The sequence below is a fragment of the Hemicordylus capensis genome, chromosome 2 (assembly GCF_027244095.1).
Source record: "Hemicordylus capensis ecotype Gifberg chromosome 2, rHemCap1.1.pri, whole genome shotgun sequence".
NCBI lineage: Eukaryota > Metazoa > Chordata > Lepidosauria > Squamata > Cordylidae > Hemicordylus > Hemicordylus capensis.
In genome coordinates, this window is record NC_069658.1 from 344,895,963 (window position 1) to 344,919,918 (window position 23,956).

At 43.3% G+C, this 23,956-nt stretch overlaps 1 protein-coding gene across 2 annotated transcripts in view; it reads left to right on the forward strand.

The window, feature by feature from the left end:
* The first annotated feature begins 5,604 nt into the window (after positions 1-5,604).
* RASGEF1C (RasGEF domain family member 1C) overlaps positions 5,605-23,956 on the forward strand; it is a 160,630-nt gene continuing 142,278 nt past the window's right edge. For both annotated transcript variants that reach the window (XM_053298753.1, XM_053298754.1), the window contains exon 1: positions 5,605-5,993. The gene's annotated coding sequence lies outside the window, so the exon portion shown is untranslated. The remainder of the gene's footprint in view (positions 5,994-23,956) is intronic.

Below are 23,956 nucleotides of genomic sequence, written 5' to 3' on the forward strand. Positions count from 1 at the left end.
GTATATGAATATCTGAAATCAAATACAATTGCCTCCCTTCATAACCCAATCTGTATTCCTTCCCTCAGTCATCCAGTTTGCAATTCAGTGTTTTCCCCTCTTGGATCTCCTGTCAATTTGATGTTGTAGAAGAGACAGCAGAGTCTTTCAGGTGCTAGATTCATTAAACTAGTAATGTCAGTTTATTCCTTTTCTCTATGGGGACAGAGGCAGCAGTGCTGGGGGCAGCAGTGGCACATAATGCCAAGAGCCAGTACTCTAAGCACTGCACCATGAGCAGCAAAGAAGCAACATGCAGGAGAGTTAGCTAGGGAAGAGATGGTGGAGGGGAAGGCAGGGCTGGGCTGACGGAACCTTGTCACACACCTAGAGATGTAAGTATGTCAGCAATGTGGCATAGGAATTGGACTGGGTGGGTTCTGCCACTCCCTGCCACTTCATGTGATCGAGAGGTGTGGTTGTGCTTTTGGCCCCTTGAAGCAAGCACAGCAAGCTCCAACACTGGTTCTTAGTTTCCCTAGACTGAGCAGCCCTCCCTCCCACCCATTTCAGGGCAGGGAATCCGCTTGCCATGTGGGGGCCAAGTAGGAATTTTGAGGGTCACACCTGATTGGCCATGGTGTGGCCTTTTTTCACCAACTTCTCACTGAAGTTGGTTTAGGATGGTCACCTCTTGATTGGTCATTTGCCGATGAGTGTGGTTTAGTTTAAATGTATTAATCAGTATTTGACTGGAGGGCCATTTCAGGTGAGTAGGCAAGCCAAGGAACAGCCCAGGTCATCTCAAATGTCAATGTCACCCCAAGTATCCTGCTCATGGAAGTACTTGCCATCATGCTTACAGCCTTCACTGCTTCAGACAACGGCTGTAAACACTTCTAAGCATGAGTTTCTCTGGAGGGGGATAGAGGAAGGATGGTAGTCAGCCGAGGTGGGATGGGACTTCCCTCTTAGGATGGTGTACATGAGTACACTGTCCTTTCTAGTAATGTCTGAATAAGGCTATTGTGTTAAGGGAGATGGTATACGGACTAGCAGAACTGCAGAGCTCCCTTTCTATGTGCAGACTTAAGTCCCCCATTGAAATGAATGAGGGTACCTGCTCATGTCAAACGTGTGCATTGGGGCACACATTGGCAATAGACTGAGGCAACGGTATTAAAGTTTCATAAGGATCCTTCTAGGGAAAAGAAAAACCATTTCTCCAAACTACTCTAAGTGTAAACAAGGCAGTTGCAAGAAAAACATTAATTGCAGATGGATTTTCTCATTTGGCCATATCAACAATATAAGGCAATGCATACAGAATGCTTTTCTGGGAAAAACATAAGAAAATTTTCTGGATGAGCAAGTGGGCATAGCAAATACAATGGAAATTGTATATGTATTTAACAGTAAATCACACAAAAGCGGCGTGGGGGGATCTTCCACTGGTGGATTTGCTGTCAAAATCCTTGATGGAGAAGCATGCTGTTAAGAAGCCTTGCTTCACAGTTTGATGCCTGAATTGCAATTAGCACATCCTGCATCTCAAGATTCAGGAACTGCTTCTGTTCCCTCTAAATAGCTGTCTCCTTCCTTGATGCTGCTGAGCATGGCGACTTCCTTCCTTGCCACCCAGTTCAGAGGTAAATTCAAAGCCTATTGCCCAGCAAACTGATAAGGTAAAAAAGCCCATTTATACCTAAAGAACTGTACCCATGCCCACTTCAAGGATGAGTTCAAGCCAGCAATATTTGTAAGACATCTTAAGCCAGCTAGGGGAAAATATGTAGAAAACACAATGCTCTGTAGTGTCAGGGAAGAAGACAGCTATTTAGAGGAGAACAGAAATAAGTACCAGTGCTCTTGAGTCTTGTGATGCAGGAGATGCTAATTGCAATGCAGGCATCAAACAGTGAACCATTTTGACAGGCCTGTTTCAGACAAACACTGAGCAGCATGGAGGCCACATAAGACTGAATCCAAATGGTGATGCATGGTTTAAAACAGCACATCATGTGTATTGGATGCTGTCACATAGCTTTCCACACACTGTTGTAAACTATGAACAGGAATATTTTGCAGTGGTGTGAAGAAAACCATACTATGGCAGAGGCAGATTGCTGTAACAAGAGTCATGCGTGTCTGAATGGTTCTCTGTATGAAGCAGATCACAATTGTGTTTCCAAATGTGAAAACGTTTTTGAAGCATAGTATCTTATAATCACACACAGACACACACACCACATAAGCCTGGCATTATAATTGTGGCATTATTGTAGATAGTGTGATTAATATATTTGCCAACTAGATCTTAATGTATTCAGCTACAAACTTATGTATGAAAAAAGGAAGGGATATATTCCATCTAGTTGTCCCATTATATAATTATACAAATATATAATTTGGTATATATATATAATTTGCACCTAGCCATGAAGGATGACTGTCTCAAAGTAAATTAAAAACACAGGATGATAAATCTAGGCCAGATTTTAAACTGGCATATCAGAAAATGTTGAGATAGAATAATGAAGTTACTGCATGAATCTCAGAACTGAAATTAAGTACAGTACGTTCCTTTCAGGTGATGTGCTCTGTAAGAAACATAAATTATTGAAAAGTGGAATTGTTACATTTATATGATGAATATGAAGGTTGATATGGAAGTGGACAAAACAGGAAAGATTTTTAAAGTTCTGTTGCTCCTTTCCTTCTTCCTTCACTTTCCTTTTAAAAACATAAGAGATGCCCCAATTGATCACACCAGAATCCATGCAGTCTAGCATTCTGTTCCAATAGAGGACAATCAGATGGGTCTAGAAAGCTCTTAGGCAGGGCTTGAGACCAAAAGTCCTCCCTCAGTTTCTGTGTGTCCATCATCTGGCATTAGAAGAACACTGCCTTTGAATATTGAAATGCCATTTAGCTATCATGGCTAATGGCTATTGATAGACTTATCCTCCATTATATTGTCTAACCATTTTTACTGTCCATCATTACATCCTGTGGTAGTTAATTCCATAAGTTAATAATGAATTGTGTAAAGTACTTTATTTTGTTTGTTCTGACTCCTAATCCTACTGCTAATCAACTTGAGTAGCCCCGTTATTGTATAATGAACAAAAGAATGAAAAAAATCTGTATAAAACATATTTTAAAACATATCTGTAAAAATACAGATTTAAATAAAACATATTTATTATTTTTTTTAAAAGAGAGAGACGGTCTGTCTCCACTTTCCATAACTATAAACCTCTTTCATGTCCTGGCTTAGTTGAGCTTTCCCCCCCTGCAGTAAACTGGATAGGAGAGCTGGTCTTAGGAGAGGAGAGCTGGTCTTGTGGTAGCAAGCATGACTTGTCCCCATAGCTAAGCAGGGTCTGCCCTGGTAGCATCTGAATGGGAGACTTGATGTGTGAGCACTGCAAGATATTCCCCACAGGGGATGAAGCCACTCTGGGAAGAGCAGAAGGTTTCAAGTTCCCTCCCTGGCTTCTCCAAGATAGGGCTGAGAGAGATTCCTGCCTGCAACCTTGGAGAAGCCGCTGCCAGTCTGTGAAGACAATACTGAGCTAGATAGACCAATGGTCTGACTCAGTATATGGCAGTTTCCTATGTTCCTATCTTTCCTATGTTCCTAAACTGCACAAACTCCTTAGCTTTTCCTCACAGTAAAAATGCTCCAAACCCTTGATCATTTTAGTTACACTTCTCTGCACCTTTTCCAATGCTACAATTATTATTATTATTGGAGAGGGAACTGTATGCTCAGAACTGTACGATCAGCAGAATTCCAAATGCAGTTGCACCATACATTTATTGCAATTTTTGCTGCTATCAGTACATTTAATGACAGCTCTTTATCCGATTATTGCATTTTTCCTTTCATACATCTTAATAAAATAATGGTGCATGCTCCAGACATTACTAACAATGTTTTCTATTTCTTTCAATATTTTCCCAATACATTTTGATTGCTAAACAGGATAATCAAATACATTAAACACCAGCATTGTTCTCATGTCTCCAACATTTTCAGTTAAGTGTATACTTTTTCCTCTGCATATATGGTCCCCTATACAATTGATGACAAATTTTTTTAAAAAACATTTCCCTATAAATGTACACATAAAAGGAATGTGTACCTACAACAAAGGCTCAATAAAGACATTGAAGGTTTGGAGGATCCGGATGTGTATGCTCCCTCGTCTCCCTTTCCTACACACCAGTTTGCTCCTGCCTCTCCTGGTCTGCCTAACCATATTTTCGCAGTGATGTCCAAATCAGGCAAACTGTGGTTAGTGATATTCTTAGCACTAACTATAGTTTTCCTGATTCAGACATTGCAGCAAACTATAATTAGACAAACTAGGAAAGAAAGGAGGAAATTGGTATAATGGGAGAGGAGCCAGAATACTAATGTGATGTCTGAAGTGTATTTCTCCCCACTTTTAAAGGTTTTTAAGCTGCTATGGGGCTCTCTCTTGTTTTTGCTGCAACAGACTTACACAGTTGCCCATCTGTAACTTGAGCAATCTAGATCTTCTCTTTTTTTTTTCCAAATTAGAAGTCCCTAGTATCATCCTCTTGCCAAACACAATGATCCAGAGGGTGCAAATAAAGTTATATGACCAGGACCATCGCCACAGGCTCTTGTGGGGGAGATTGGCCTCTTCTTGGATATTCCAGCCACCTCCCTGGATTTTAAGTTCTTTTAGTTTTCTTTTCTTTTTTTAAAAAGAAAATGTCTGTAACGTTTTACTTATGAAGATGAATTGCTCAGTAAGAAGCAAACTTGCTCCCATGGCCACACATTCTGGCAATAAATGAAAAGGCACTAGGATAACTGACAAGCACTAAGCGCTTTTTTAAAGTGTTTCTAAAATTAAAAATTTTTTATTATTATTATTATTATTATTATTATTATTATTATTATTATTATTGGATTAATATAAAAATAATTTTCAATATAGTAGGCTATTTGTATTTAAGTTCTGGTTGTTCTGTATTGATTCTCTCTCTCTCTTTCACTCACACACACACACACTCATTCACTCCTTAGGTCTCCTTTCAACAAAATGTTTGGTGCCAGATCTCTATTTTCTGTCACCCATTTCCCAGGATGCCTTATTCATGCTCCTTCACTTTTCAGGTGCATTTCCTTGCCCCTTCCGTTGTTTCTTTTATTACGTGTATTTCTTCATAACCATGGGGAGTCAGTCCAGTCTAGTGAAGAACCTGGGCAACAGGGCTCTTTTCTGCTCTTCCTCCTTCCCCAAGGAAAGCAACCAGTAGCTGCACACACAGACCTCGAGCAAGATGGCTCTTCTCTCTCCTAATTGTGTACACGAAAGTCTGCGAGAGGCGTTTTAGGGAACCATCCAGTCAGTGCCCTAAAGGCAAGAGCTGGCTCAAATGCAGCCACCGTGTAAATGGGGCAAAGGGAGGGAGGAGGCGGCAGACTGCGATAGGAGAACAGGGACATCACTACTTTGTGCGGCTGCCGCTGCTGCACCTGCCTGCTCGGAGAGCGGCCTCCTCCCCTATTGGCTGCCTGCGGCTGCTGGGCTCCAACTCAACACGTGTCCTGAGCAAGCCGCGCGCTCCGTTTCGGTTCAGCTGAGGGGTGTTTTTTGTTTTTTTGTTTTAAGGCGGGAGGGGGCCATTCCGATCCTTCCCATATGCACGGCGCGTGCGCGCTGCCGCTAGGCGGCGCTGTGCGCTCCTTCGCGGTGCGCTCGGCTTAGAGCTTCTCAGCCTGGCGAGGTGCGGCACAAGTCGGGGAACACAGCCTCTTGCAGCAACGGCAATAGCGCGGATGCAAACTGGACGAGGCGGGGGGCGCTTGAGGAGAAGAACAGAGCTTCTGGGCACCTGGCGGGGCGGGAGAGCGGTATCTGAGGTGGATTGTGCGGCGCGCAGAGCTGCCAAGGATTTACCCCAGACCTGGGACTTATTCGCGAGCTCGGTGTGGCTTGGAACGGGGGAGTGATGAGTGCGTAGCTCTGGTGAGTACAGGCACGTTCTCGCCGCCTTGTCTAGCCTTTGACTTCTTCCAGCTTCTTATGCTGTAGCGTAGACCGGAGGTGGGTGACCCTAGGATGGGTGGTGTGTGCGCGCGCTTCTTAAAGCCGAAGGTGTGCTGCCAAGCGCGCACGCACGACGTCCCTGCCCTCCTCACGCGCTTCTTATTTATCATCATTATCATTCTAGGCAATGCCATTTTAAAACTGTTGCCAAACATCTGTATACTTTCCTGTTAGCGGCTCCCTCGTAAGGGATGTTTACTGAAGGGGTGTTGCGTTGGCTTCGCGGCTGGACTCCTTTTGGGATGGGCGGCAGAGCCACTTGCCTGGCTTCCGTAGCGGCGGCACCTTGCTTGCAGTGGCTGAACGAGGAGCCATTGGCGTGGGCAGAGATAGCCTGGGCAAGGGCTGGTGGCAGCCAATCAACGCTGGCGCCGAATTGCATCAGGACCCCGAGATGTGCTCCGCGAGGCGACAAGCGAGGGAGGGCGGGCGACCGCGAAGCGCCGGCCTCAGCGAGCCTCCCGCCTGCCTTGATTTCACGGCCAACTTTTAATTGAATGAATGCACTTGTCCATCGATTGGTGCTGCAGCCCGAAGTGGATTAGCAGAAGCGTGCCAACGAGGGGTGCTCTGCGTTTAGGGTTGGCTTGAGAGTGGTGATGGTGAGCAACCTGAGATTGATGAGCCTGACCTCCTGCGTTTTCTCAGGGAAAGGTGATGGGAACCCCCTTCGAACTGCATGGGACTGGAAAATCTGTAATGTTTATTGAATTAAGTTAAGCCAAAGGAGGAAATCAATCTCCAAGTTGCTGAACTAGGCTGCTACTCTTATTGCTGTGTAGAATTAAAAGTTGCAAATTGCCTTCCTCACCTCACCTCATGAAGGACTGTCATTTGTTTTTGAAGTACCGGCTTTTAATATAGTCTATCATTACGCTCATGTATTTCAAAATACCACAGTTCCATCCATCAGACCAGATAATCTTGCAGTCGCCTAGTGATCCTTAGTTCTGAAATGCTGGTCTGCCAAACCTTTAACTTGGTTCTGTGCTCTCTTACTTGGGAGTAGGTTTCACTATGTTCAGCATGGCTTGCTCCCAAGTAAGTGTGCATAGCCTTGTGGCCTTATTATGTTGTTTACTATCACATATTCATCTTTCTTTAATTCTCTAACACCAGTTTCTGTAATCGCGTAATGTGGAAGTAAGCACAATGAAGTCACAGGGACCTGCTTTCAGTTATGTGAGTCACAAGTGTTAGTAGTGAAATAGGCAAATCCAAGGGCTTGTGCTAGGAGGAAAATGAGGCCGCAACAAAAATGCAGATTAAATGACATTTTAAAGGATTACAACTGGGTATGGGCCACAGTGATATCTGCCTTGTTCATGTCTACAGGACCCTTTTTAATTGAAGCATCAGGAGAGCAACTAGTAACTTTGCCATGATTTCTGTTGTAAATCCTAATTGTAGCAGTTTATACTTCAGCTTTGAAACATTTGTTTCAAACTGATTCATGACATAATATCAGTTCAGGGTAGTCTTTGCGAAACAAAATCTGATGTAAATTGACCTAGCTGTTGTCAGGAAACACGAGACAGCAAAATATGTATTTCTAACAATGACATTTTGCAATACCTTAATCTAGATTATAGAGTACAGTCTACTCACAAATGACATTTTTGAGAGAATTTCTTCAAAATATCAGCACATCTGGATTCTGAAAACAAGTCCCTGGGGATGTGTTTACAAATTCTCTAGCCTTTGTTTATAAACTTAGTATGCATATCAATATGAATTATTTTTGTCCATAAATTCATAACTGAGTCAGATGGACTATGAATGCACAATTATCTGAGATAATCAATATGAACACATCCACAGCTATAGTAATTAACACCACAAAAGACCAATTGTTAGACATTATTCCAGCAGATTAGCTTAATTCTATGCTTTGCAGATACATCTAGGAATAAGATGTATGGTATGAAGGAACTAGCATTGCAGCAGAAATTTGTGTAGCAACAGAGGTGCTCAGATGCAGTGTCCCTGACCCTATTCTTCATCCTCTCTCTCTGTCTCTCTCTTATTAGCCTTTGTTAGCTTGAGCAATTTGTGCTAATGTTATACAGTTATTGCAGAATTATATGCAGATAAACATAAGCACAGAAGTCACTAACAATTTTATAAAGTTTTTTTTTTTAAAAAACTGAGCTTCCTATCTACCTACCTACCTACCTACCTACCTACCTACCATAAGAATATTTACATTTGGGGGCAGAAGTTTGCTCATATTGGACAGCACTTAGGCAATGCTGTCAGATGCATTAGGTTAAACCTTGCTTTCTGATGCCAATGTGAACTAATGGAGTTGATTTCTTTTAAAATACAATATGTTAAATATATTTACGTCCATGTCACTCCAAGTGTCATTTGACCCCTTATCCAGTGGCATAGCGAGGATGCCAGCAACTCTTGTTCAGGCTGCTGCTGGCGGCCCCCGCCTCCCCAGCCACGCCCCCGCATCTGACGTCAGACGTCCGACAGGTAGGCTGGGAGCTCAGTGCTGGCTGAAGCTGAAACCTTTCAGAAACAGAACTACGCGGTTCTGGTTTTGAGAGGTTTCAGCCAGCACTGAGCTCCCAGCCTGGCCAGGAATGCCTATCCCTGCCTTTGAAAGCAGGGAGAAGCCATCCCAGCCATCTGAGAGCCCAGTGCTTGGCAAATGTTACTTCAAAATGGGGGGCGCAGCCCCGTTTACTGTCATTGCCACACCCCCTGCATCTGGTGTCAGACGCAGGGGCATGGCTGGGTCACCAGGCATGGCCCCTAGGACGTGGCAGCCTGGGTTCTTCAAACCTGTTCACACAATGGACACTACACCCCTGCACTTATTGTTAAATTTTTATACTATTTACAGGTGAAACTCGGAAAATTAGAATATCGTGCAAAAGTCCATTAATTTCAGTAATGCAAATTAAAAGGTGAAACTGATATATGAGACAGACGCATTACATACAAAGCGAGATAAGTCAAGCCTTAATTTGTTATAATTGTGATGATCATGGCGTACAGCTCATGAAAACCCCAAATCCACAATCTCAGAAAATTAAAATATTACATGGAACCAATAAGACAAGGATTGAAGAATAGAACAATATCGGACCTCTGAAAAGTATACAGTGTACTGTGCTTGATTGGCCAGCAAACTCGCCTGACCTGACCCCATAGAGAATCTATGGGGCATTGCCAAGAGAAGGATGAGAGACATGAGACCAAACAATGCAGAATTGCTGAAGGCCGCTAATGAAGCATCCTGGTCTTCCATAATACCTCATCAGTGCCACAGGCTGATAGCATCCATGCCACGCCGCATTGAGGCAGTAATTGCTGCAAAAGGGGCCCAAACCAAGTACTGAATACATATGCATGCTTATACTTTTCAGAGGTCCGATATTGTTCTATTCTTCAATCCTTGTCTTCTTGGTTCCATGTAATATTCTAATTTTCTGAGACTGTGGATTTGGGGTTTTCATGAGCTGTACGCCATGATCATCACAATTATAACAAATTAAGGCTTGACTTATCTCACTTTGCATGTAATGCGTCTGTCTCATATATCAGTTTCACCTTTTAATTTGCATTACTGAAATTAATGGACTTTTGCACGAAATTCTAATTTTCCGAGTTTCACCTGTATACCATCTTTCATTAAAACAATCTCGAGGTGGTTAACAATGTTAAAACAATATAAAACTATAAAACAGTTACACAATAAAGATATTTAATTGGAATATAAAAATACAAATTTAATTAAAAGTTCAAAAAGCATACACAATAGAACCATAAAATGCAGAGCAGCAGCAACACAAACAACAATCCTAAAAAAGCCAGGTTTTCACTTGCTTTCTAAAAACTGTGATGGAGACTGAGGAGTGGACGCCCATCAGAGCATTCCAAAATGTGGGGGCCATGACTGAGAAGGCCCTATACTGCGTGCATGACAGCCAAGCCTCCCTCATTTTCAGTATGCAGAGCCCCCACTGATGACCTTGTCAAGCAGACAGAAACCCATGGGAGCAGGCAGTCCCTCAGGTATCCAGGGTCCAAACCTTTAAAACCCTTAAAGCTCAAAACAAGCATCTTGAATTGGACCCGGAAACAAATGGGAAGCCAATGTAGCTCTTTAAAATTGGGTGTAATCTGATGCCAGTGGGCAACTTCAGATAAAATCCTAGCTGCCGCATTTTGTACTAGCTGCAGTTTCTGAATATTCTTCAAGGGCAGCCCCATGTAGAGCATGTTACAGCAATCCTGCCATGATGTGACTAAGACATGGGTAACTGTGACCAGATCTGCCTTCTCGAGAAAGGGAGGCAGCTGGCACACTAGCTGAAATTGTGCAAAGGCACCCCTGACCACCGCCTCCACCTGAGCTTCCAAAAGCAGTGCCAGGTCCAGCAATACTACCAAGATGCTCACCTGTGCTTTCAGTGGGAGTGCAACTCCATTCAGAACTGGTTGAATCCCTTGATCCTGATTGACTCTCCTACTGACCAACATCACCTCCATCTTGCCCGGATTCAGTCTAGGTTTATTAGCCCACATCCAACCAATCACTGCCTCCAGCCCCCAATTCAGAACATCCACTGCCTCCCTATAATCAAGTGATAATGAGAGAGAGCTGAGTGTCATCTGCATATTGCTGACAACTCAGTCCAAGGCCCCAGTTGACCTCTCCCAGTAGTTTCATGTAGATGAAACAGCATGGGAGACAAAACCAAACCCTGCAGGACCACCCAGTACAATGGCCAAGGAGCTGAGCAATAGTCCTCCAGCACCATCTTCTGGACCCTCCCCACCAAGAAAGGACTGAAGTCACTCCAAAGGAGTACCTCCAATCCCTATACTCGAGAGGTGGTCCAAAAGGATACCATGATCAGTGGTACTGAATGCTGTTGAAAGGTCCAACCAGTGGTCCCTCTAATCTTTTTCATCACTGTGCAGAATGAATTTTATTCTGGGTGGCAGTATCAAGGCAGCGTTTGTGCACATGCATTCAGAGTGGAGCCTTCATGATTCAACCTGAGCAGGATCTAAAATGAACTGAGCGGACATCCAAAAACTTGTGAGGGCGCACACGTGCGCATGCCTTAGAAGGAACAGTGGGTCCAACAGGGGCACACTCCCCCTATCAAGCTCCTGGCGTAGGTCATCTGGTTACTTATGTTACCATAGCTGTATTTACAGGCTCTGTGATGACTTTACCATGAGAAATGCCCTACACTTCACATATCACCCAGTGATAGTTGGTTAGCTTAACTGTCTTTACTTAGAAAATAGAGAACCATTACTAATTCCAAGCATCCATTGAAACCCATGGTAAATGGTGGGTAGTCTGAATAATCCTGAGACACAGCGTGAGATTAAATACTTTGGCTCTCCCAGGACAGAAATTGCTGGTTCTGCATACTCCTTGTGGAATTTATCCACAGGTATTCCTCTGGATTCTCCACATGAGAATCTCATTTGTAGAACATAAAATACCTTGTCAATGTAGTCTTTTATGAAATGTGTGCATAATACAAAAAGGGTACAATCAAATGTGATCTACACGTAACTTGACAGCCTATACATTTATAAGAACCTGTGCAGGTAAGCATATATCTCTTTAGGATCTGCAAACACAAAAAAGCACTGTGGTGCTTACTGCAAGACAATTGAATAGTTCCCTAGATAAGGTGCAGGTAGAGTGAAAATGGTGCAAACAAGGCATAATTATTCCAGGAATAATAAAGGAAATGTATGGGTGAGTGCAACAGAAGAGAAACAACTGCCAGAGGAGTAAAAATCTAAAGAAATTACTCTCTTCCACCAGAGTGATTTCTTCAGATTATTAATCCATTGGAAGCTACTTCATATTTCATGTTATGTGTTTTACCTAATGTATAATCAGGGGCATAACTATAATAGGGCAAGGAGAGACAGTTGTCTGGGGGCCCACTGCCTTGGGGGCCCCCCAGAGGCAAGTCACATGACTGACTCCCCCAGCCACGCACCCGTCTGGGCTTCCTTCAGTTGTATTCATCCTCCGAAATTGATGTGAGTGTTAAGACCTGGAGCTACCAGAACAGCATGTCTTCCTCTAGTACCATTAAATGACTTGCATCGTCCACAATTTACAAAACCTTTGGTGGGCCACCTTTCCTGAAATCCATACCTGTTTTTTGTGTTAAAGGCAGGACTTGCCAAGAAGCATCTGAGGTGAGGTCTACTGCCATTGACTTTTGATGGGAGAGACTAAATGTTTGCCTCTCCCATCAGTCTCTAACTGATTGTAACTGTTCACAGTCCTGCTCTGGCTTGAAACTGCAGGTTTGGGGATAGCCATTTTCTGATTATGATTTCTGGACTTTGAAAATGTACAATATCTTCTGGCAAGTATAATGTAGTGCAGGTCCTGTCAAGGCTCCACCAATGACATAGATTTGGTCAGCTTGCTTAATCTTATTCTAATGCTGTCATTAATGTTTCTATATGTAGGTTTTCGTCTTTTAAACTAGACAATTTGTTGGCACTATTACGGTTCTGGCGCAATGCTGGAACCATGAGCGGCTAGAGAGGGGGTGAGTGACACACACTGCTGGGGTGGGACTGGCTACTGGTTTTTGGCACTGTAAGCAGGAGTGCTGCTTGGATTAATAACATGTGGAGAGAGCTAATATGCTTGCTTCTTGTGGACGAGTTAGTTTTCCACATATTTTAATCCTCAAATCGCATATTACCAACATGCTTTACAGCAGGTTTGAGAAGAAGGTATTGTCTTGGGGAATTTAAGAGACAAAGAATAGGTCTAAGCCCCTCAACTCCGAGTGACTACCTGGCTTGAACCCCTTCCATTTGGAATAGAGTACAGCCACATAGCCGTCCACTGAAGAGTCCTCTAGGTTACTTCTAATTATTGATTTTAGTTACTAGGTGTTTGGTACCACAACACAACTATGGTGAGGTAAAGGACAGCTCCTTAAGATCCGTACCTTGATTTGAGGTTGCCTTGCCTTCATAAAGAATCATTGCGTAAAGAAGGCAGTTACTAGGGTAGACAAACGGTACATCATGACCTTCCTCTCCCCAGCCCCTCTCCAGCCTGGCTTTTGTGTGTGCTTGTCAACTGGATTACCAAATGCCATGACGGTTATGTACTTGTCCATATCTGATGGTGCTAGTGGCCAGTGGGATGGACACACACCTGTTTCATAGACATTTTGCCTGGTGACATTGACAGTCAAATTTTAGGAAGATCATGATTTCAGTGCAGTAGCATTGAGATCCTGGTTACCTTCCCATATGTGTAAGCTGAGCTCCTCCTCTTTATCATGGCTGGATATGTGGTCCATAAAACAACCAGGAGGCATGAATGGTTCAATCTGCCAACTCTCTTTCCCTGCTGTAAGCATGCTGTTATTGTAATCTTTATTCTGATGCAGCTTTATTCCAGTTCTTCATTATGGGTTAGATATGCTACCAATGGGGCCCTAACTGATTCTATCCCCTCTACTCGAGGGGTCAGACAGGGCTGCGTCTTGGCCCTGACATTGCTTAATCTCTATATTAATGATTTGGCTCCATTTCTGGAGAGTGTGGATTCCCATGCCCTGAAGCTGGCTAACAAACGAGTGCCCATTTTACTCTATGCCGATGATGCAGCTGTGCTATCTCAGTCCAGATTAGGTCTGCAAAGACTCTTGCGCGCTTTTGCCGGCTACTGTAATGATAACAAACTAACAGTTAACTACAAAAAAACAAAGGTCCTGGTTTTCTCTAAATCCAGGAAATTATATAATTGGGTAATAAATCAGAACCACATTGAGCAGGTTTACAACTATAAATATTTAGGCATATTATTTCAATATAATCTAAATTGGAAAACCCACAGGCTGTCTTCAATTCATAAAGCCTGCAATACTCTTAGTGCCTTTTTGCGATTTTATTACTCTAAAGGGGGCCAGTTTGTTCCCATGGCACTCCAGGTATTTCGTGCTAAGACTGTGGCCCAACTACTTTTTGGAGTCCCGCTATGGATCCAGGGAGTAACAGCTGAACTGGAGAGAGTACAGTCTATTTTTCTAAGAGCAATCTTTGCAGTGCTTAGGTGCGTGCCTTATTCTGCTCTATGCTTGGAATCTGGGTCTTTCTCTATTGTCTGTAAAGCCTGGGAGCTTATTTTGCTAGATGGAGTAAACTCTGTTCAGAGATTCAGGAATTTTCTTTTTTCCAATATTTATGGGTGGATTCGTATCCCAACCCTTGGCTAACTTATGTAAATAATAAAATTATGCAACTGGGCCTTTCTCCTTCAGAACTCCTTACTTGGGAATATAATAAAGTGAAGGAAATATTTTTTCTCCGGTTGCACGATATTGAACGGCAGGACCTTATGTCTTCGGCCAATAGGACTTGCTTCCCTTTACATTTTGGGATTTTGCCACCTTGGAGAGATAGAGGTGCTATTTACTTAACAACGCTGCATTTTTCTAAATTTCGGGTTTCATTTGCTGCCCTCTTCTCTTTTGGAACGGAGGTTTGCTAAAGATCAACCTGCTACAGTTTTCTGCCCTTGTGGCGTTGGCCTCCTGGAAACTGTCACCCATGTATTGCTATATTGCTTTTTATATCGGGATGCTAGAGAAGAACTTATTTCCCCTCTGTTACTCAAATTTCCTGGAAGGTGTGAACTCTTTTATACATATTACTTTCTCGCGGATTCAAGCCCCAGGATTACAACAATTGTAGCTAAATTTTTCTACATTGTCATCAGGTTAAGGTCCCTATTAAGTGCTTAATTGCGAGAGCTGTTAATTGTTTTTAAGTAATTTATTATGAGTGATTGTATTCTGTTTTATTGTGTTTTAGCATTGTTTATTGATCGTTGTATTGAGTATATTTGTTACTCCTATTTCTGCTGGCTAATGGCCGTAATAAAATTGATGATGATGATAATTGATGATGGTAATCTTTATCCCCCCTTTTTCTTTTGCCACCTTTGGGTATAACAAATTGAGCAGCTTGTAGTCTTGTCTTTGCAGAAACTTTAGTAGTCTTCTCTGGGCCTTGACTTAGGAGGTTCCCTTGGAGAAACTAAGGATTTTGCTCTATTTAGTCCTTATCCCCAAGAATTTTGGCAGAAGAAGGTGTCATTTAGACCAGAATAATACTAACTGTCAAAATATGGTTGTGCATTATAATATTTATTAGCTGATCTGGAAAAAGAGAACCCTAAGACTCATATCTCCTTTTGAGTTTACACTAAGTGAGTTCACATGATTGCTACCAGGTCAGAAGGCTGGGAATCTCCAGTTCCTGGTGAACATGTACTCCTGACAGGCATGTAGTGTGAGCTGCCAACTACCAATTGCTGCACCAGGTTACTGAGATTCTACCAAGATTATCCACCCAATTTATAATCTTGGTTACAGAAGTCAGGTGAATCTCAGGTGAATCTCAGTAACCTAGTGCAGGAACCGGTGGTTGGTGGCTTATCACAAGATAAGCCTACTGGGAGTGTGTGCTTGCCAGAAACCAGAAGTTTCCAGTTTATATTGCCTTGGCAGTGATTATGCAAACCCATTGTGTGATGCAGGATGATCAGGTGTACTCTGGTTTATTAGTGATGTGATGTGGAGATTTTTAAAACACCATATTTTATTATTCCATAAAATGTGATTTCCTTAATGGTTGGCTGATGAAAAGGTTTTGAGTCATGCTGAATGAAATTCAGAAAATATAAATGTCCAGAGGGTTTTTTTAAAGGCCCTTAGGAATAATTAAACAGTCTTACTTAAAGTTTTGGGTCATTCACTCTGTTGATTGATATTCATTCTTTTCAGATCAATGGTTGTGCGTTCAGATTACAGAATTCCACAGATTCCATAATCTCACAGATTCCATAATCTGCACACACATTACATTACCAGCCGGTTGTTACCTCAGCTTTCACATGGCTGCACGACTCACACCAGTCATGTGGGCGGTAGGAAGCTTACAGTGTTGCTTCAAGAGAATGGTGAGAAGGATATTCAGTTTGGAGCTTATCTAGACACTGGCCACAAGAAAATCCAAAGGGAAGCTCTTGCATGGAGGGATTGTATGTGGAACCCTCAAGTAACTGTAACTCAGTACGGAGAGGAGAGCTGGTCTTGTGGTAGCAAGCATGGCTTGCCCCCTTAGCTAAGCAGGGTTCACCCTGGGTTGTTGTGAAAGAGAAACTCAAGTATGTAGTACACCGCTCTGGGCTCCTTGGAGGAAGAGCGGGATATAAATGTAATAATAATAATAATAATAATAATAATATGAATGGGAGACTTGATGTGTGAGCACTGTAAGATATTCCCCTTAGGGGATGGAGCCACTCTGGGAAGAGCAGAAGGTTCCAAGTTCCCTCTCTGGCATCTCCAAGATAGGGCTGAGAGAGATTCCTACCTGCAACCTTGGAGAAGCCACTACCAGTCTGTGTAGACAATACTGAGCTAGATGGGACAATGATCTGACTCTGTATATAGCAGCTTCCTATGTTCCTTCCTAAAGTGGGGGGAAGGACTCTGTGCAGCTGATTGCTAGATGCTCAGCCCTATAATTTAGGAGATTAAAAGGAGCAGGAAGAAGGGGCATACAGTGCAATTCTAAGCACCTGTGCACAGAAGCCCCACTGAATTCAATGAGATCTTCTCCCAGGTAAGTCTACATGGCATTACAGAAAATGCCTGGCTGGTAAGTTGAATCTCATTGTGGCAGCAGTAACCTATGCTGCCTCACTGATGATGAGGAGCATGAAAGTCAGAAGTAGGTTGCAGCTCTTGAAACAAGAGATCTGCTAACAGGGCAAAACTTGGTCTGAGTCTGCATCATAGCCCAGCAAGACACCTTGCACACATATGCTCTAATGAAGTTTTAAAAAGACAGGTGGAGAGGAGAAAAGAATGGCCTACCCCCAGCCAGACAATGAGGCTCTTCTCATGGTCATACAAAATTGGGCTAAGGGAGCCTAGCCCAATTTTGTATTTCTGTGAGATCCACCAGGCTTGCAGCTGAGCCCGGTCTCACCAAAGTGGGTGACCAGCTGGAATGCCCCTCCCCTTAGCTGAGGTTAGCGGATCGAGAACTCCACAAACCTGGGCTTTTTGATCATGTGTTGCAGCAGTGTGAGTGCGTGCCACAGCAACTCACGAGTAGACTGCTGACCGGGAGGCTTAAAAGCAGCCTCCTGCCTCAGGGGTCTCTCCAGCATGCCCTGCACACTCACGCAGAGCATGCTGGAGCTTCCGGGGTCCGTGTGGCCCCCGATCCCCCCCAACCCCCTGCGGCTCCATAACGGAGCCGGGAGTCATGCTGGTGGCCGATCCAGCTGCCCAGGGCAGCCTCCCTGCTCGCCTGCAAGGAGAGCAGGCTAAGCCCGCTCTCCCTGCTAACCCTCTCGAGGCAGGTCTCACTGATCATGAGACCTGCCTCAATGTTTTGTTTGTTTCTAGTTGGTTGACAATCCTAGCCTGAAGAGAAGCAGAAAGCCCAGACTCCAGATCCTTAAGAGTGAGCAAATTCTTCCCATCTAATCAGTTTAGTTGATAATTTGGACCCACCAATCCCTTTAAACTACATGAAGCCCACCTAGGCCTCTTTGGAAGGGCAGAGAGTGTGCTTCCCTTGGAAAAGGTAGAAAATTGCCTGGCACTATGTGTGCTGGTCAGTTTTCTAGGTCCCTGTGCCTGCCTCCCTCAGATATTTGAAAGGGCTGGACAGACAGGAGCCTTGGGAATTGATAAGAAGTTATTAGAAATGCTGGTTTGTTCGTCCTGGAAATCTGAAACCCAGAAAATGGAAATCTGAAACTGCCAACCAGGGATCTCTGGTTGGTGGTGTGCCATCCCAACATTCTCCTGAGTTTGACAACCCAAGTTCAAATCCAAGATTACTGATCTGGGTGAATGTCAGGTTGGTGTGCTGCCAACTACAAATGGCTGACTTTTTCCAGATTCTCATGTGCACACTGCTACAATCTTGGATTTCCAGTTACCCATTATTGCTTTGATTGTGAGAACTGACCCATAGTTTATTACTCAACTTTCTGATGAAGCACAGCACAGACAGAAAATATTTCAATTTAAAACAAAAACCAAAAAAACCCCCACCAATCTATATCTTAGAATGGGAAGGAACCACATTCCAACAGTCCAGCCTGCTCAGTGGCCCACCCTCCCACCTAAAGGTAGGACCATCTGCCTACCAGCATCCCTAGAGACCATATAATCCAGACCACACTTCATGTGACAAGCAGAAAGCAGAGGCATCAGTGGTTCATGGTACAGTCCTGTCTTCCATCCAGCAGATATTCCAGGCAGTGTCTCCAAACAGAGGGAGTCTATGGGCCAGCAGTCATCTGCCTCAGGACCCCACGTTCCCAAAATTAAATGCAAGTCCATAACCCAATCCAGGAAAGAGTAGCTTTTTGCTCACCTTAAATGCCTGCCTTTGCTCCATGAGACTCACAGTGTTCAAGTGAGTAACCTAAATCCACAGCTCTGTCATCTTATCAACTCTCCAGAAGAGAGAATGTACCCCTAAGTCATCCAGTAGTGCCTGAGTACAAAACCTCAGGCCTAGGCTCTCTAGCCCTCAGCTATGAGGGGTTTGGGTTCCTCTGACACTGCTGCAGTAATATCTTGAGAGATCTCATTGGGACCTCCCCCCATGCCTTCTGTCCATTGCTGGATGACTCTTTCTCTAGGTTATTGTCATTCAAAGTTTGTTCTGCATCCATAGACTCTCATTCCAACCGAAATAGAATATAGGGCCATCTGTTTGAGAAGAGGCAACCCACTCTTCCGTTTAAATGTTTAAAACCATGTGCATATGGTTGTACATCTAAAAGCATAAGCTTTTGGGGGGGGCGGGGGCAGGGTCTTGTAAGGTTCTAAGTAGGCATTTTCAAGTTTTCACGTGGTCCATGAGATGCCAGTCTGCTCCTCTCCACAAATAACTATACAGGGCCAGTTGTTACAGTATGACCTCCATGGGGGAAGCAAATGGAAAGCCAGTCCCATGTGCTGAGCAGCTCAGAGGTGCAGCTAGGTAATTTTTGACCCTGGGTTTAAGACCCTCCCCACCCCCAGCACTTCACCACAAACCCACAGATCTGGGCCAGAGTGCATTTGCAAATAAATAAATAGACTACACAAGCCCCAATGGATTCACATAGCTTCTTTACCATTCACAAATTAACTGGGACACAACATGCGTCCAAACACAAAACCATTTAGACATATAGTGCATTCGTAAGGGAAACAAATTTCCCTTACGAAAATGTGTTCCACAACACTGCAGACCTTTTGGTTGACAAACCAAATTGAGCATAGTGCATTTGTCTAAAAAATTATTTGTTTATGTAACAGTTAGTTCCACTTTCACTAGATGTGAAATACTTTATGGATAGAGATAACTCTTCCTGGCAGTTTTATTGCAGTAGGGGAAAATTCATTTTAAAAAATCACCGAATTGACCAATATCCTTGTAATAAAAAGTCCTGCCATCTTGGACCGCATGTGTACCCAGTTTCAGCACTCTGCGCCTAGCCATTCTGGAAATGCAAAGTTGGGACATGTTGCTTTTTTTATGAAGGCAAAGGCCAGATTCCTTCACATGGGGTGGAATGATGATCCAAGGAGGGCTTCCGTTCCAGCTCTTTTCATAATTTTCTGCCATGAAACAAGGCACTTAAAAGGACCTGAACTTTTTTGAATGGTTTTTAAAAATTCAAAAAATCATTAAAATACACAGAGTTCTGATAACCTGTTCTACATCTGTGCCAAATTTCATAACTGTAGACCAAGCCATTTTTGAAATATAAAAGGGACCCTCTTTTCCCTTGGAGAAAATCATGGGGCCCTTTAAGAGAGTAGGCACACAGTCCTGGGCCCCCAGGTCGGAGCCTAACAGTACCCCTGGAGCAGCTCTTCCCTATACCATGTCAAGCCCTCCAAGCAGAATCCTTTCAAGTGGCATCCCGTGTGGCAGAGTGCACGGGACCGTTGGGTTTGAGTGCAGGAGGAGTTTCATGTTTTAGCATGGAAGCTCTTCAAATGTTTTCCCATATGGTAGCTGTAATTTAGGAAAATGTCATAACCCTCAAAGCACACGCAAACCAGAATGGCAGTCTGCAATACAGCAAATTGCTGCTGTAAGGGAAAGCCAAAGCAAACAACCCAAACTCAAGATCTCCAGCTGTCAGACCAGCTCCTGCCAAGTAAGGAGGGTAGCGAAGCAAGGCAAAGAGCTGAGTGAGGCAAAGGAGGATCATCTGTGGCAAGAATCAAACTGCTGAGCCTTGGTTAATTGACCACAGACCTGGCTTGTAAGCTCTTATAGGGTTCAAGTCTTGTCACATGGCTAGGCTACGGCCTATTAATTGTTCAGGTAACTCTTGTGGGATTGGCTGATCTTTTCACCACTTCCTGCTTTGGAGCTGTATGGGCCATATCCCTGCCTGATAATATCCACAACATTCTGTGTTCAAGAGGACCTGGTGCTGATGTGAGTGCTCACCCTGCCCAAGTGGAACAGGGGAAAACTTCATTTCTAATGCCTGATGCAGTGATAACCAATTAGGCTCTTGAGCATCGAGAATATCCATTCACTGGAACTCCATGCTACCCATCGGCCCACTCATTGTGGCAGTTCCTGATCTTCTGGAAGAAAGGAATAATGCCTTCACATGAACAAGAGAATTTCCCTTATTTTACTTCTAGGAGCCTTTCAGCCAACCCTTCACTGTCATTTCATCAACATGAAGCCTGCTCTGTTGAGGCCAGAAACACTTTTACACCTGGATGTTTATGGACTAGACTACTCCTGGGACTTGGCTTGGGCAGCTTAACTATGTCAACGCTCAGTCTCAGTTTCCTCTTCTGGATAATGGGAGTGATGAAGGGTGTTCTGAAATCTGATTACTGTGCACAGCATTTTAAGGATCAAAAGCTTTGCATGTTAATTAATGGGAGGGGATTCCTCGTGCAAGCAGAGTTAATTGAAAATATTCGTGAAATACTCTTTTGGTTATAACTTGAAATACTGGTTCCTGCATCTGACTTCTTCCTGATGATTGGTGGGAGCTCTGATTTTGACTAGTTTTCATTAAATTATTTGTAGTTTTAACTACAAGTGTCTATGCTTTTGTTGCCTAATCTGAGAGTTCTAGGGACCAGGGGTGAAGCAAGGTTGGAACATAGGAACATAGGAAAATGCCATATACTGAGTCAGACCATTGGTCTATCTAGGTCAGTATTGTCTTCACAGACCGGCAGCGGCTTCTCCAAGGTTGTAGGCAGGAATCTCTCTCAGCCCTATCTTGGAGAAGCCAGGGAGGGAACTTGAAACCTTCTGCTCTTCCTCGAGCGGCTTCATCCCCTGAGGGGTATATCTTGCAGTGCTCACACATCAAGTCTCCCATTCAGATGCAACCAGGGCAGACCCTGCTTAGCTACGGGGACAAGTCATGCTTGCTACCACAAGACCAGCTCTCCTGAGGCAAAATGTGAAGATGGGCCTTTCCCCTTGCAACTTCTTCTTCAGAGAAGAGTGAGGGGGAGAGCAAAGAGCTTTTGTTGAAAAGGTACATAAATATCTGTCCGTTCTTCACACCAGCCAGTTTGTTCTGTCACTCAGCCAGCTACCCCCTCCCTCCTTCAAGGCTGCAGGGACATTTGATCCTCTTTGTTCAATTTTAGCTATGTCCCTAACAGGGACTGTGCAGCCTCATCATAGCAGAGGCAAATCCTTTGTCTCGAAGATTACTTTGTCCAATATTCTTAGTGCAATATGATGCACCGTTAAGAGTGGTTATATAGTACTGGGGCTTATCTTCTAGGACAGTAGTGGTCCTCAGAGTTTCTGAAAGAAGTAGGAACAGTTGCCTCAGGATACTGGAGTGCCTTCCTGGTCCCCCTCTTAGACTGTGTCTTCACTGTATCAGGCATCAGAGTGCTGGTGACCAATGAGGAAGCATTTATTTTTCCCCAGTGAAGTTACTGTCAATTGCTTTGCTTCAGTAACTGTGAAGTTACCTGCTGAAGACTTTGTCAAAGAATTGGAGGGGTAGGAAAAAGGGTTATGACAAAATTTGAGCATCTCATTATGCTGAAGAATTGCTGCTGCCATTATTTAAAACAAAATTCTGTTGCTGCAGATAAGTACATCTAGTTTTCTGTTAGGATAGGAAGAAGTACAGAAACTTCGGGACTAGGCTGAGATGAAAAGCTAATTCTCCCAGAGCATTAAGGGTGAAATTGGATGGGCAAATATGTTGGCCCAACCCCATGTTTTCCAACATAACAGGAATATGGGGGGTGGAAGCTTTTGCTGAAAGGGCAAGAAGGAAAGGTGTTTAATCTCTTGCACAACTTCTGCTAATGTATCCTGAGGCATTCGCCCCCCCCCCAAAAAAACCCAATTTGTATCTGATTTTGGAACCCAGCTGTGGGGGTGGGGCAGGACTTAACTGCTGGGGTGGAATCACTTGCTGGAAGAATTGGTGGGTATAGGAAGGACTAAGCACCATCTTATTAATTTATTATTGTTTTTCTATGTAAGCTGCTTTGGGAACTTTTGTTGAAAAGCAGTACGTAAATATTTGTTCGTTCTTCACATCAGCCAGTGTTCTTCACACCAACGTAACATTTCCCTCATAATATCCATTTCCATCCCAAGTCCACACTTTTAGACCCCTGTTCCCTATCTGGGACCCCTCCTACCATGTATTGTATTTTGTATTTTATAGTGTAAGTTGTTTGTTTTGTTTTGTGCATTTTAATTGGATATTTGCATTATTGTGAGCTAACCAGAAAACAATTTGTTATGGGGCAACTAAAAAGACCAAAATAATCCCAGTGGTAATTGGCGCCCTAGGTGCAATTCCAAAAAAACTTGAAGAGCACCTCAACACCATAGGGGGCACAGAAATCACCACCAGCCAATTACAAAAAGCAACTTTACTGGGAACAGCCTATATTCTGTGACGATATCTATAATAACAGCAACAACATTGATAATAAAATTCAGCCATCCCAGGTCCTTGGGAAGGACTCGATGTCTGGATAAAACAAACCAGTCAATAACACCTGTCTGTGTAAATAAAGAATAATAAAAATATTTTTTCTGCCACAACCTTACAATTTCAATTTGTAGATCTTTGTATTTTGTTGTTTTTTCTGTTTCTTTTTCTTCTATTCTGCTATCCCCTGGTATTGCTATGTCGATTATTTTGACTTGTTTTTCGTTCTTCTTGACTACAGTTATATCTGGTGTATTGTATGGCAGATGTTTGTCTATTCGTAGTTAGAAGTCCCATAATATTTTTTCATCTTCATTTTCTACCACTTTTTCAATTTTATGGTCCCACCAATCTTTGGCTACAGGTAGCTTGTATTTTTTGCAGATGTTCCAGTGTGTCATCCCTGCTACCTTGTCATGCCTTTGTTTGTAGTCAGTCTGTGCGATCTTTTTACAACAGCTGATTAGGTGGTCCACGATTTCATCTGCTTCTTTACAAAGGTGGCACTTGCTGTTTGTTGTTTTTTCCACTTTTGCTCTTATTGCATTTGTTCTTAGTACCTGTTCTTGTGCAGCCAGTATTAAACCCTCTGTTTCTTTCTTCAAGTTGCCATTCTTAAGCCATTGCCAGGTCTTGGTGACGTCTGATTTTCCACTTATATTGTGCAAATATTGACCATGCAGTGGCTTATTTTTCTATTTTTCTGCTCGGTTCTTGACTTGTTCTTTCTTGTAGGCCTGCTTGGTTTCATTGGTGTTGAATAGTTTCTCATTATTGACCATTTGAAGTGCATCTTCTTCACTGTCCTTGATATATTCTTCAAGGCCTCTTTTCTCCTCCTCTACTGTTC